General features: G+C 50.6%; 1 long non-coding RNA gene across 1 annotated transcript; it reads right to left on the minus strand.

The window, feature by feature from the left end:
* Positions 1-4,577: 4,577 nt before the first annotated feature.
* LOC113878290 lies at positions 4,578-7,546 on the minus strand. The gene is made up of 3 exons (XR_003506966.1): positions 7,459-7,546; positions 5,139-5,350; positions 4,578-4,939 (listed from the first exon to the last, which is right to left on the minus strand). It is a non-coding gene; the product is annotated as an uncharacterized LOC113878290 (long non-coding RNA).
* Positions 7,547-15,323: the final 7,777 nt, after the last annotated feature.

Raw genomic sequence — 15,323 nt, forward strand, 5'->3', positions numbered from 1 at the left:
GGCCAGAACAGGGGATGCTGCTGTGTGTAAAGGTGGTGCCAACAAGACGTTATGAATAGATGCTCCTCGAACAACAAGGGAGACACACGAGTTACACACACACCTCTCACCAGACACCAGCATCATTCCGAAAGGATCAGAAATGTAAAGGTAAAGGCAGGAAGACCCTAAGAGTACTAGAGGAAAGCATTAAAAAAAAAAAAAAAAAGCACCTTTCATCACCTAAAAAAAACAACCCAGAAACAATAAAAAATGAAAATGTTTTAGTTAAAAAACTTTTTTAATGGCCAAAATACTACGACACAAAGTGCAAAGATGAATGAGACCAGGCTATTCATACTATGTAGGAAGGACTAATCTTTATATTCTAAGAGCTCTTACAGACCAGTGAACAAATCAGATCAGATCAGTCGCTCAGTCGTGTCCGACTCTTTTCGACTCCATGAATCACAGCACGCCAGGCCTCCCTGTCCATCACCAACTCCCAGAGTTTACCCAGACTCTCGTCCATCGAGTCAGTGATGCCATCCAGCCATCTCATCCTCTGGCGTCCCCTTCTCCTCCTGCCCCCAATCCCTCCCAGCATCAGAGTCTTTTCCAATCAGTCAACTCTTTGCATGAGGTGGCCAAAGTACTGGAGTTTCAGCTTCAGCATCATTCCCTCCAAAGAAATCCCGGGCTGATCTCCTTCAGAATGGACTGGTTGGATCTCCTTGCAGTCCAAGGGACTCTCAAGAGTCTTCTCCAACACCACAGTTCAAAAGCATCAATTCTTCGGTGCTCAGCCTTCTTCACAGTCCAACTCTCACATCCATACATGATCACAGGAAAAACCATAGCCCTGACTAGACGAACCTTTGTTTGGCAAGGTAATGTCTCTGCTTTTGAATATGCTATCTAGGTTGGTCATAACTTTCCTTCCAAGGAGTAAGCGTCTTTTAATTTCATGGCTGCAGTCACCATCTGCAGTGATTTTGGAGCCCAGAAAAATAAAGTCTGACACTGTTTCCACTGTTTCCCCATCTATTTCCCATGAAGTGGTGGGACCGGATGCCATGATCTTCGTTTTCTGAATGTTGAGCTTTAAGCCAACTTCTTCACTCTCCACTTTCACTTTCATCAAGAGGCCTTTGAGTTCCTCTTCACTTTCTGCCATAGGGTGGTGTCATCTGCATATCTGAGGTTATTGATATTTCTCCCGGCAATCTTGATTCCAGCTTGTGTTTCTTCCAGTCCAGCATTTCTCATGATGTATTCTGCATATAAGTTAAATAAACAGGGTGACAATATACAGCCTTGACGAACTCCTTTTCCTATTTGGAACCAGTCTGTTGTTGCATGTCCAGTTCTAACTGTTGCTTCCTGACCTGCATACAGATTTCTCAAGAGGCAGGTCAGGTGGTCTGGTATTCCCATCTCTTTCAGAATTTTCCACAGTTTATTGTGATCCACACAGTCAAAGGCTTAGTGTGGATCACAACTAAGTGTGGGCACACTTAGTGCCCAACAGTGTATTTAATAGTCTCAAATTATCTCTCACAAAATACTTATTAATTACAAAAGAATAAAAGTTGGGAAACCAAGCAGATACTACCTTCAGCAAGTGATCCAAGTTGACATTATCTGTAATGAGACAAATAGATATCACTTCCCTCTTGATACTGTTACAGACCAGGGTCCTTGAGCTCTTGAATCAATAAAAATTGTTGAGAAGCCAGACAAGGAATTCAGACAAAGCTGCACTGAGACTCCTGCAGCACTAGGGAATAAAAATAAGTAACAGGTGCCCTTTGCCTGCTCTCTGAGGAGAGTGAGCTGGTTCCTTAAATGGTGTGAGAGTGGGGGCTGATCAGTGGGTTGGGCTGGAGGGGGCGCTTAGGTGGTGGGTCCACCCTCTTGGTGATGCTTTGTGCAGAGATCCTGTGGGGGACCCAGCTTTTGCTCTGGCCCCTCAGAAATGACAGTTGGTTTGTGGCTTTTTGTTGTTCATCTTGTTCATGATTGGACCCCAACTGAGCAGGTAGGCAGTTACTTTTATTCCCTTGTAGTTTCTTTGTATTCTGTTGCTCCAGGAGACAGATGTAAGTTCAAGCAAAGGATCCCAGGTCCCAGCCTATCTCAATATGATACACTGTGAAGGGCACAGCATACAAATAAATACATGGTTATATACATCACATATATATGAGAGAGAAAGGAAGAGAGAGAAAAAGCAACTGTGTTAAAATATTAACTGTCTAGGGAATCTGGTAAGTCTTTGTTTTTGTAACATCTCCAGATTATTTCAAAATAAAGAGTTTTAAAACTAAAGACATAAAAAGCCTGCCTATCCCAGGATTATAGATATATTATCCTATATTTTTAGCCTAATACTTCATCTTGTTTTGTTAATTTGGCTTTTAAACACCCAGATTTTTACTCTGGAGCATAGTACCAACTGGCAATTTAACTTACGTCTTCCAAATGTGAACATACATAATTTTTCAAACATTAGGTCTATTTTTAATGTGAGTACATATGATTGTTCTCCTAATTTTAATAAAGTTTTCAAAACCAATACATGAATTTTGAACATATATTTTTTAAATTCATTATTAACTTCACTAGGGCTTTTAAAAAAACCCTCCATCAAGTTCTTCTACACCCTAGCAGGTCTCAGATCCCAATTTCCCATTTTCAGATGGCAGTGCTGTTTTGAAAGAGCAAGTTTATACTTAAAACGTATGTCCCAGTACACACACACTCACACACATGGACATACATAAAGACAATTTTTTGAAGCACAATTTCACATCTACCATCAGGAAAAATAATGAACAAATTCATCTTCTCATTGTAACTTTACTGTGAAAGGCAGTAATGCAATATACAATGCCATATTTTAAATATAAATATCAGTAAGTGATAATATTGACAAAGCTTAAGACTGTTCAGAGATATTTAAAAAGTAAGGCTCAAATAACGGTGTAGATTCCAAACACGCTATTTAGTGATCAGTTCCTCTCGAACATTAGTTTTTACATAGATCTGATAAATTCTTAGAAGTGAAATTGCTGAGCAAGAGCCCTCTCTCTACTGGAATTTGTACCATTTCACCGCCCTCCCGCCCTGGAGCCCCAGCAGGGTCGTAAGTGTTCCTGTGCTGCCCACCAGTGTACAGTTAAACTCTAGGCTTTTGCTAATCAGATATATGGAAAACGGTTTCTTGATATCGTTTTGAAATTTATTTCTGTTATCATGAATGAGTTTGAGCATATCATGTGTTTCAAGGGGCTACATTTGTATTTCTTTTGACTGGAAGAGGTCAGTTTTCATTCCAATCCCAAAGAAAAGCAATGCCAAACAGTGCTCAAACTACCACACAATTGCACTCATCTCACACGCTAGTAAAGTAATGCTCAAAATTCTCCAAGCCAGGCTTCAGCAATATGTGAACTGTGAACTTCCTGATGTTCAAGCTGGTTTTAGAAAAGGCAGAGGAACCAGAGATCAAATTGCCAACATCCGCTGGATCATGGAAAAAGCAAGAGAGTTCCAGAAAAACATCTATTTCTGCTTTATTGACTATGCCAAATCCTTTGACTGTGTGGATCACAATAAACTGTGGAAAATTCTGAAAGAGATGGGAATACCAGACCACCTGACCTGCCTCTTGAGAAATCTGTATGCAGGTCAGGAAGCAACAGTTAGAACTGGACATGCAACAACAGACTGGTTCCAAATAGGAAAAGGAGTTCGTCAAGGCTGTATATTGTCACCCTGTTTATTTAACTTATATGCAGAGTACATCATGAGAAATGCTGGACTGGAAGAAACACAAGCTGGAATCAAGATTGCCGGGAGAAATATCAATAACCTCAGATATGCAGATGACACCACCCTTATGGCAGAAAGTGAAGAGGAACTCAAAGGCCTCTTGATGAAAGTGAAAGTGGAGAGTGAAGAAGTTGGCTTAAAGCTCAACATTCAGAAAACGAAGATCATGGCATCCGGTCCCACCACTTCATGGGAAATAGATGGGGAAACAGTGGAAACAGTGTCAGACTTTATTTTTCTGGGCTCCAAAATCACTGCAGATGGTGACTGCAGCCATGAAATTAAAAGACGCTTACTCCTTGGAAGGAAAGTTATGACCAACCTAGATAGCATATTCAAAAGCAGAGACATTACCTTGCCAAACAAAGGTTCGTCTAGTCAGGGCTATGGTTTTTCCTGTGGTCATGTATGGATCTGAGAGTTGGACTGTGAAGAAGGCTGAGCACCGAAGAATTGATGCTTTTGAACTGTGGTGTTGGAGAAGACTCTTGAGAGTCCCTTGGACTGCAAGGAGATCCAACCAGTCCATTCTGAAGGAGATCAGTCCTGGGTGTTCTTTGGAAAGAATGATGCTGAAGCTGAAACTCCAGTACTTTGGCCACCTCATGCGAAGAGTTGACTGATTGGAAAAGACTCTGATGCTGGGAGGGATTGGGGGCAGGAGGAGAAGGGGACGCCAGAGGATGAGATGGCTGGATGGCATCACTGACTCGATGGACGTGAGTCTGGGTAAACTCTGGGAGTTGGTGATGGACAGGGAGGCCTGGCAGGCTGCGATTCATGGGGTCGCAAAGAGTCAGACACGACTGAGCGACTGAACTGAACTGAAATACACTGTTTCCCATAAAACTTCTACATCCTGGTTTTTAAAAAATTATGCAAGTTCAATATTCTTTACATCCTAAATGTATACTAAGGAGAAAACTGGTCAAATTAGTGATGGCAGGTACACACAGTGGAATACTATGCAGGTGAGGAAAAGAATACAAAGTTCTTTAGTAACAAAAGGAAAAGCTCTTCAAGAAACAGCAGTGAGGGACTTCCCTGGCAGCCCAGTGGTTGTGACTCCATGCTTCCACTGCAGGGGGCATAGGGTTCTATCCTTGGTCGGGCAACTAGAATCCTGCAAACCACATGGAGTGGCCAAAAAAAGAGAAAGAAGCAGCATTAAATTAAAAAGAATTGTGCATCCCTTAAATGTGGGCTGTGGCAGTGACTTCCTAGGATGGAAAGGGAGAGAAAAAGGAACCTGTCTCCCACATGCTCAAGAATTTGGGGGTGGGGACGGGGGCAGGGCCCCATGGGTCAGGCTGGGTGGTCACCTGAAGCGCTGGCAACCCTGCGCCATCTCCGGAGTCCCTTTGTGATGACCAGGGTCCAAGAGCCTAGTGGCTGGGGAGAAGGACAAGTGCAGTGAGCAGAACAGAGTGAAAGTCTCAGCACACGGGCACCAACATACATCTTCCAGGGATTCTTTCACTGTAAAATCCACAGCAAAGCGTCCTTGGCAAAATCACAGATCCGTCGGTAAATCCTGAAGCAAACGTGGTCACCATGTCAGACATCTGAGACTTTCACGGTGAGAGGACCGCCCACTGGGCTCAAGGGCCCCTAGACTCGCTCAGAGCCGGATCCGCCCCTTCTCACTGTGGCTCCTCCCTTTCTCACCGTGGCCCCGCCCCTTCTCACCGTGGCCCCACCCCTTCTCACCATGGCCTCTCCCCCCTTCACATTATGGCTCCTCCCCTTCTCACCATAGCTCCTCCCCCTATGCTCGGCTTAGGCTGCTCAGTAGTCGGAAACCCAGAGAAGCCTTGATGGCCTTGAGCAGTATGACATTAGCCTCAGGAGACGAGTAAACAGAGGTGGTTGTTGAGGTATCCACTGCCGGACACACATGCTCAATCATGTCTTAAACTCCACAGACAGGTGAAATGCGCACATGAGTCACAGGATGGTCCTGGAGCCCCAGAAGGTCTCCAGGACCCTATGTCCGTGGGGTTTAGGACTACCCTAGGGAGGGACACTCCCAGCACCTGCCCTCTCAGGGGAGTGGGGTGGAGTAGAGATGTGGCTGAGCAGGGCCCCCTCCCTCAGATGGGCTACAGGGGGAACGTCTTTCTCTGTGGGGTTGGGGGGTGGGACTTCTGTCATGACCACAGTGTCCCTCCAAGCACAGTTGTGACTTTTTCCATCAGAGAGAGAGAGGCCTGGCTCCCACCCACCCCAGAGGAGGACACATCGTGGAGTGGCTTTGGGGAGTGGGCCCCTGAGTGGGCAGCAAAGGGAGTGACCAGTGACAGATGTGACCACGGTCTTGCCCAGGAGAGACCAGGCAACCTGAGTCATTGCAGGCAGCCTCTTGAAGGACACAGCACCTGCCGAGGGTCCTTTCCTTATACCTCTCAGTGCTCTGAGGTCTCAAGGGACCTCAACTTGTCAGTGACCTGGTCAGGGAAGCGGGGCAGAGTCTTGAATGTCTGTGCCGGTGAGGACTGACCACCACTGCAGTGAGCAGTGTCTTTTACTCTGCAACTTCCTCCTTCCTCATTTCATTCTCTTAAGTGATGACAGTGGTGACTTTTGCAGTTGCTTTATTTTTAATTTGGGGGGTGGGGTGGGGATCAGGCAAGACTAAGTCAGTTTGATCAGTCCTCAGACTTGGGGGAGATCCTTAACTGGTCCCTGAAATTCAGAGCTAAAATGTTGGTTTGCTAGATTCTGGTTGAAGCTTGTTCTCCTTGAGGAGCCAGATCTTGTGCAGCTGTGAAATAGACCAAGTTATGAATCACACAACATAAGTATCCGAAAACCACAAACAGGCTATCTCCATAGACGCCCAGGCATCCATCAGAACTCACAGCATCACTTAGAGGAGAACAGGCCCTGGGAAGCCGGCCACCTCGGATGAGGCCAGAGCCCTCCACTCTCTTCACAAACACTCCAAACAGTAAATCTCACTGTGGTGTGAGATGAAGTGGGATAAGCTCCAACCTTCTGTGTGAACTACGAAACCCAAGCTAGCTGGTGTGGGTGGTGGCAGTTGTCCCTGGTCCTGACCTCTGACCCTCACTGCCACCTGCTCTGAGCTCCAGGAGGTGAATTCTCAGTGACTGTCCATGGCAAGGGGTATAGTTAAAGGGACTGATGGCTGTCAGCTTATTACAGAAACCTTGGGTCAGAGGTGGCGGTAAGCCCAGCTGAACCGTGGAGCTCTGAGCTGGCCCAACCTCGCCAAACGCTTCACCACCTTCCCCCAGTTTCTTGTCTATGAAACAGGGACAAGGAGCTGTTTTGAGGAGGAGACCCCACCTGGCCACACCGCCCAGGCCTGGCTGCCTCCACAGCTGTGGGGCTGTCATACTGGACAGCCAGCAGCACCAGTGTCCAGCAGCACCCAGGGCTCAGAGCAGGAGCCTAGGGGTGTTTGCACGGGAGCAGATGGACAAGACAACCTAGGGATGAGCCCCAAGATGCTGCCTTAACAGGAAGTTTTGCTCACCGCCCACGAGGGGCTGATCCTCCTACCAAACTCACAGGGAAATAGAGCTTCCGGCAGGCACCTGAGCCCCCCTGCCCGAGTGGAAGGACGGAGACCAGACCTGAGTAGCCCACCCGGGGTTCCCTACCCTCCCCACTCACGCTCCACTGCAGGGACCCTCCTCCCCGGGCCAGGTCAGGCTGGGCTCCACCTGCTGTAGGAGCCGTGTCTGAGGGCGCGGGACTGTCTCTCCTGGCAGCCCATCCCCACCCCACGCAGATGTTTCCTGCTGATGCTGCACATTTCTGCTTTAATGCAAGGCCTGCCCAGCACTGAGCACGTGGTGGAAATATGCCGACACAGCCGTTTATCTCCCTGTGTTGCAATTCACCCTCTCGGGGCAAAGTTCCAGCTGATGCCTCCAGAGGCGCCGAGGCTGAGCTAGAATCTCGGTTCTCCAAGGACCCAGGCGGCCAGGAACCCAGGGCGCGGCAGGAAAAGTGGTTGGGAGTGACGCATCGTGGGCCAGGGGAGCCGTCTGACCACAGCCGCTCAGAGGATGTGAGACATGAGGGCACTGCAATAGCCCCGCGCCTGCAACAGGGGGACGAGCATGGCTGGCCCTGCGGGGGCCACTGCCCCCACGCAGGTGGGAAGCAGCTAAAGGACCTGTCCCAGAGCCCTCGGGCTGCTGCTTCATCCTGAAGACTTGTAAGGTGGCGGCAGTCGCCCCCTGGGTATTGCCAGAGGTGAGAGTGTGTGGAATGGATTGCAGAGCCAGAGGAGGAAACTGCCACCATGGGGGCGGGGCCCCAGCGGGCAGATTCCCCTGAGTCTGACCCCTAGGGTGGCATCCGGGTGACGCTCTTCTTCCTTGGGCTTCTCAGAACTTAGCCCTACACGCCACCACCAGCCCTGGGCCAGCCCTATTTGCTCTGCCTTGTTCACCGACTTGACTCCAGTCAGCTGATCTGCACCCTTGGTCTTGATCAAGCCCACAGATGGTGGTACACTTGCCAAGCCTCTGCCAGGGGCTCCACATCCCCCCCACCTGACACCCAAGGTCTCTCTAGGATCCTACCCCTCCCCTTGGATGGCAGGCTGCTCCTTTTGCAGCCCTGGCCTTGGATGTCCAACTCCTTGACTGGACTGCTCTTCACCCCCACCCACCCCTATCTCCAGTCACTTCCTCAGTGAGACCCGCCCCACAACTTAAATCATAACGCCCCCTACACCTACTCTCCCTCCCCCTTGAATTAATACACGGTGCAGCATTCTCATTTATCCGCCTCACAAACACGCACAGCAAAGCCAGTCTGTAAGCTCCATGGGGGCATTGATTTTTAAAGTTTTTACTATGGAAAATTTCAAACATAAATGCAAAAGTAGACAAAAACAGTATGATGAGCCCAACGTCCCGTTACCCAGTTTCAGCAACGCTCAACCCTTGGCCTGTCTTATTCCGTCTCTGCCCCACCTTCGCACGTACCACATTTGCCTGTAAATGCTGCCAAAATAGATGCACTTTTAAAGAATTTAACCACACTACCATTATCACCTAAAAATTTAGTAGTCTTGAAACCAAATAAACGGCCCATGTCCAGAATTCCCCAGTTGTCTCATTTCATACAGCTGTTGTTTTTAAACATCAGAATCCAGAATCTAAAAAAGGCAATGTGTTAATACACCCCAAGCTTTATGAATAACACTCTCCTTCGTTTTAATTTCTTGTTGAAGCAATTTCTTGTTGCTTGCCCTGTAGAATGTACCACATCCTGGCTCCAGCGGGCTGGGTCCCCAGGTTGCCTGGCTATCCTTCTGTGCCAATATTTCCTGCAAGCCTGTAATGGACACAGAGATTGCTCCACGTCAGGTTCGCTTTCAGAGAAGGCAATGGCACCCCACTCCAGTACACTTGCCTGGAAAATCCCATGGACGGAGGAGCCTGGTGGGCTGCAGTCCATGGGGTCGCTGAGGGTCAGACACGACTGAGTGACTTCACTTTCCCTTTTCACTTTCATTCCTTGGAGAAGGAAATGGAACCCACTGCAGTGTTCTTGCCTGGAAAATCCCAGGGACGGGGGAGCCTGGTGGGCTGCCGTCTATGGGGTTGCACAGAGTCGGACACGACTGAAGCGACTTAGCAGCAGCAGTAGGAGCAGGTTCGCTTTTCCGCAAGAGCACATCCTCACTGGGCTTCCCGGCATGTCTCCTGGGGGCTTCCTCAAGGATGTTGCCCTTGACCAAGGGTCCAGGGCTGTCCAAGGCTGCTTTTACCTTCCCTACCTCCCTGTATCTGTCAGCTGGGTGTTTCTCTAAGAACCTTCTTGACTGTGTGGTTACTGTTCATTCAGGAAAAGCAGGATAAATGACTGCTGCTTTCCTTTCCTTACCCATTTTTTTGAGTAACGTGTTGGTTTCCGGCATTTCCCAAAGGTTACTGAGAGCTCCTTATGTTTTTTTTCCCCCTCCAAGTTTTCATTATTTTCTGGATAGCCGTGGACTCATGCATTGTAATTTATTTATCGCGTTTCAACCCATTTTAGTCACTATACTTCCTGATGCTCTCCTGTCCCGCCTGTGGCCGGGGGGGTCCCTTCCCATCAGCTGCGTGTCATTGGACAAGAGTCAGGATGGCCCAGGCTCACGTGGGCGCCCAACCCCGGCAGCCCAGGCCCCAAAGAAGGAAAAGGGCAAGAGTGGGCTGTGGCCCCGAGGGGACGAGCACATGTGAGAACCTCGTTTCCAGACAAAGCCCCGTGCTCCTGCAGGAGCTTGCGAGGGGCTCCTGCAACGCTCTTTTTTCTGGAGGTAATAATGCTTGCTCTCAGCCCCTCAAAGCTCCCCTCTCCCTTTTCAACCTGCTGTGACGGCCCCTGTCCTGTTTTCCTGGTTGTTACAGGGTTTTTGGCTCCAAGGGCTCCACAGCTTCCCAGCCCGGATCCCAAGGCCCGCAAACCACCCTCAACACCTGCGCCAGACCGCACGCTCCACGCTCCGTACTTCTGAGCTTCCGAAATGTTTCTAAAAACCAAACAAAACCAGACACTGGCCCTGGTGCTGCCTCCTTGATGCCATCCTGATGTGTCAATTCACTCCTCCCGCAGGTGCCATGGTTTCAGTCACAGGGGCACCTACCCTCCTCCGCCACGTCCCCCCTACCTCCAGATTCCCATCACACTGTCAGCCTCCAAGTCCTGTCCCAGGGACCCTCCTCCGCAGGTATGTTGGGCATGCATCTGAGTGGACCCCTCGCCTCCTGTCTGGGCCCCCTCCTCCTCCATCAATTCCTCCACCGTGTCTTCCTGGTTTGGGAGTTGCCTCGGTCACCACCATCGCCACCATCACTCAATCCAAGCCATGCGCTTCACTCCATCAGTCCACAGACCTCTGGGCCGCCAGCCCCACTCCCATCCCCTCTTCCCAAATAAAGCAAAAACAATTCGCATCTCCTTCCAGCACCACCTTTGACAGGACACATTGCCGTCCGCAAGCAGTTTTCCCCATTTCGCTTGTGGGAAGGACGTACCCATTTAGAAAGCAGACCTTTCTGCCTCCTTTTTTAAATCCAAAATAATCTAAGAAAAGAGCTGGGCTCCAAGGAATAGTTTCCTAGCACCCTTATCGTTAAGGGTTAATGGTTAAGCAAAATGCTCCAACACACACGTGTGCTCCCTTACCTGCTGGCTGGTGAGAAAAGCCCGAAGCTGTCTTTTGTGCAGAAGCAGGCTCTCCGCTCCCTCAAAGTGAGGCTGTATCAGGTGAGGCTCATTCCCTACAGACACGGGCCCCATTTGGCACTTGGGTGGGATCATTTACCTGCGGACGTGAGCACTACTCTGGTGAGGCTGTTCACCTGCAGCACAGGGTCCCCCCTCGGCACTTGGCATGGCTTCGTGGCATCTAGGTCCCACCTTTCTGTCTGGAGCGGCCCATCTACGTGGATTCTTGCCCTGCGTGTTCCTCTTCTCCTTTCCCTTGATATCTGCCTCTCCTTCTTTGTCAAACAGCTTCATTGAGAGAGAGCTCACACACCATACAACCCGCCATCTGAAGTGTACAATTCAGTGAGTGGTCTTCAGCCCATTCACAAGGTTGTGCGACCAGCACCTAATTTCAGCACATTTTCATCACACACCAGAGACCCCACACCAGCAGTGGTCACTCTCAGTCTCCCCCTCGCAGCCCCTGGCAAACACTCATCTCTTCTTTCAGTGGATTTGCTTTTTCTGGATGTTTCACATAAATGGAATTGTGGCTCTTTTTCACTGAGCATCACGTTGTCAGGGGTCACGCACGTTGCAGTCTGGTTGGCAGTTCATTCCTTTTCTGTGGCTGAATAACTGTCCACCATGTGGACAGACCATATTTTGTTTACCTGTTTGTCAACTGATGGACATTTGGATTATGTTGTTATTCCTAATGGCTTCCCAGATGGCACCGTGGTAAAGAATCTACCTGCCAGTGCAGGAGACGCAGGTTCTATCCCTGGGTTGGGAAGATCCCCTGAAGGAGGGCATGGCAACCCACTCTACTGTTCTTGTCCAGAGAATCCCATGGACAGAGGAGCCTGGAGGGCTACAGTCGCAGAGTCAGACGTGACTGAAGCAACTGAGCACACACACATACGTTACTCCTGACAACACTTTGGGATTAATATGAATAATGTCATGTACAAGGTTTTGTGTGGATGTAGGTTTTCATTTCTTACAGGCTTACTCCTAGGAGTGGAATTGTTGGTACCATGGTCACTCCATCTGACACTTTGAGGAGTTGCCAGACTATCTCCCACGGCAGTGACCAGGGCTCCCGTTTCCCCGGCTCCTCCCTCACCAGCGTCTGTTATCCTCTGTCTTTGTTTGTAGCCAGCAGACTGGTGAGGACCTGCATCCACTCCATGCTGCTCTCAGAGGCTCCCTCTGCACTACCCAGCTGTGCTCAGCCTCCCGAGCCCAGGCCTCCACCTTGGGGAGGCCGGAGCCTCCTTGCCTCTCTGCCTCCCCATGGACCTGCCCCTCTGCTTCCACTGGGGCCTCAGGATGCTCCTTTCTGCTGCCTGTCCTGTGACCCCTGCCCCACATAGCAAACTTTTCCACTTTTCTTTGTTAAAATAATTAAGCATGAATATTAAGAACAATGTTTTTATGTCAAGTGCGCTGTAATGACAGTTGATCGGGGGGGAAGGCTTAGCGCTCCTCTGAATCCCAAGCTTCACAAACCTGGTCTCCCAGCACCACTGGGGACTGAGGACAGGCCTGGGAAGGATCACCTTGGGTCCAGAACGTTCTCCCCATCCGGCTCTTGCTGTCCCGATGGCTTCTCCTGCTCTTTCCTGGTTCCTCATCTTGGTGTTCCTTGTACCTCCCACACCTCCCCATTTCCAACAGGACAAAACCCAAACCTGTTGCTACAGGGCTTCATGATGGCTCAGGTGTAAAGAACCTACCTGCCAATGCAGGTGACCCCGAAGACATGGGCTTGATCCTTGGGTCAGGGAGATGCCCTGTAGGAGGAAATGGCAACCCACTCCATTACTCTTGCCTGGGAAATCCCATGAACAGAGGAGCCTGGCGGGCTATAGTCCAAAAGATCGAAAAGAGTCGGCCGTGACTGAACGGCTAAGCATACATGCTGCAGAACAAGAATTAGTGACTTAAAACACTAAGAAGCACTTACTAGCCTCATAGATTCTATGGATCAGGAATTTGGAAGCCACAAAGCTGTGTTGTTTTGTGGTCTCAGCCCATCTCACCTGAAGACTTGACTCGGGCTGGTGGTTCCCCTGCCAGGGTGGCCCTTCTCATGGCTGGTGGCTGTTGCTGGTTGTTGGTGGAGGCCCATTCCCCTAGGACAAGCCTCAGGCTGCTAGAACGTCCTCTGACCATGGCAGCTGGCTTCCCCCAGAGTGTATGTTCCTTGGGAGAGCGGCCCTTCCTCTGGCCAAGCCCCAGAGAGCACACAGCATCCCATCCTCCACTTTCTGCTGACTGGTATCAGACCATGAAGTCCAGCTTGCACTCAGGGGCAAGGGATTGGTCCCCACCTTCTTCACAGAGTAATGTCAAAAACTTGCAGGTGTTTCCACAACCATCATGCCGACATCCAAGGCCCCACAGCTGGTCCCGCTGCTTAAGGAGATTCACAAGAAATACAGGCTAAGGTTTCTGACAAGCCCTTGCTTGATTTTTGTTCAATTCCAAGGTCTCTAAGGAAGGACAGGCAGGACTGGGGTGGGGCTTGTGTGGGCCAGCACTCCCCAGCCTCCACGGGAGATGGTGCCCACCCTTGGGAGTGAGCGGGCACTGCCCCCTAGCCAGTGCTGCCTCCAGTCAGCACAGGGCCCAGTGAGAGCTGGGGTCGGCGTTCATTCTGTTTGCCCTTCTTGGCCTTTTCTCAGGCTTGGTGCCTCCTTTTTTTCATGTTTGGTCAACAGTCCTCCGCTCCCATCACAATTTTCTCAGTGTTTGCCCACCAGGGCTGCCTGTCAGCTGTAAGAGGGCCCATAAAGCCACCCGGCACTGCAAGGCCATAGTCGTCCAGGGGCCCTGGCTGCCCCCACACATATTCTTCACCTGCCTTTAATTTACTTTTGACACTGGGGGTCTGAAGTCTCCGGCCCCAGAGGCCCCTCGGGTCCCCAGCTCCACAGCAACCCCACATGGGTCCCTGAGCTAACAAGAGCTCCAGAGTGGCATTGGGAGGGGCCGCTGCCGTGGAAACAGCCGGCAGTCACCCAGATACTGCGACGGCCAGCCGCACCCTGGGTTGGCCGAGGGAGTCATCTAGAAATATCCTGCTCATCTTGTTTGCACCGAAACTCTGCAGTCAAAGCTCTGCCCCTGAGCTAAACCCCCACAGCGTCACACAGAAGGTCTGAACCAAGCCCCTTGCCCATCTCTGCAGCCAGAAGGCCTCCAAGGCAGGCCCCTCCCAGTCCCTGACATGCCCTGAGCTTGGAAGGACCCACAGAGTTTCAGGAAGGGGAGGGCTCAGGGCAGCGTGGACCCTGGATGGCAGGGCGACGTCCTGAGGGCTGGGACAGGAACCCACTGTGTCCTGTCACCCCTGACCCATCTCTCTTCAGACCCCACCATGGAGAGACGCATGCCCTCCCCTTGCCAGCCTGGCTGCCCCCACCCCTGGGCCACAGTGCCCCTGAGGATGGCACCCTTCTGTCCACATCAAGGCCCCTCAACCCCCTCCCCTCCCAGCAAAAACACCTTCACACAGGAGTGAAAGTGGAAACAAGGAAGCAAAGGGAGCTGTGTGATGAAAGCCCACTCTATGCCCACCTTCTCAGCTCCCTGAGGAGCCCAGAGAGGCCAAGCAACTGGCCTAAAGTTGAACAGCCTTGAGTGGCAGCCCTGATGTGAGCTGAGAACCTGCCTTTCTGACTCACTCTCCCCAAGGAGAACGTTTAAGGAAGACAGATGCCTGCCTTAAAGGGACAAAACAGAGGACAGTCACCCACTGGAGTGCGAGCACGCTGCTGTCCTTGCGGCTCCAAGATTCCAGGACAGGCTGATTCCTTGAGTCGCACAGGACAGACACCAGCAGCCTCTGTGGTGCAGTGCTCAGCTCTGCTCAGGGTTGGAGGCATCCCCCCCTCCACCTCCTGCCCCAAGATGCCGTTGAGAATGAATGAGAGCTAGCTGCATCTCAGGGAGCACCCCACTGGACAGCAGGCACTGGATGTAAAGCTTCCAGGGTCCTTGTGTGTCCGGGTTTTACTGTTGACAGTGGAGCGTGGGAGGCATGCCAGACCTGCCCACCCTTGAACTTCCAGCAAGTTCACAACACAGCTCATGACCCCGGGTGTGTGTGTTGTGGTGGGGGAGGGGGTGGGGGTGGGGTGGAACGGAACTGCCCAAGCTGAAAAGACTTTCTCCAACACTTTCACACACCTCCCCATGTTTAATGTCTGTACAAATACTGGACAGGGACCTGGGACTAGGACCACCCAGCCCTGAACAAAGATTCAGAAAAATTCACAGAAAACGCAGACCCCTGAGTTTGCCTCCACCAT

This window comes from Bos indicus x Bos taurus, chromosome 19, assembly GCF_003369695.1.
Source record: "Bos indicus x Bos taurus breed Angus x Brahman F1 hybrid chromosome 19, Bos_hybrid_MaternalHap_v2.0, whole genome shotgun sequence".
Classification (NCBI taxonomy): Eukaryota; Metazoa; Chordata; class Mammalia; order Artiodactyla; family Bovidae; genus Bos; species Bos indicus x Bos taurus.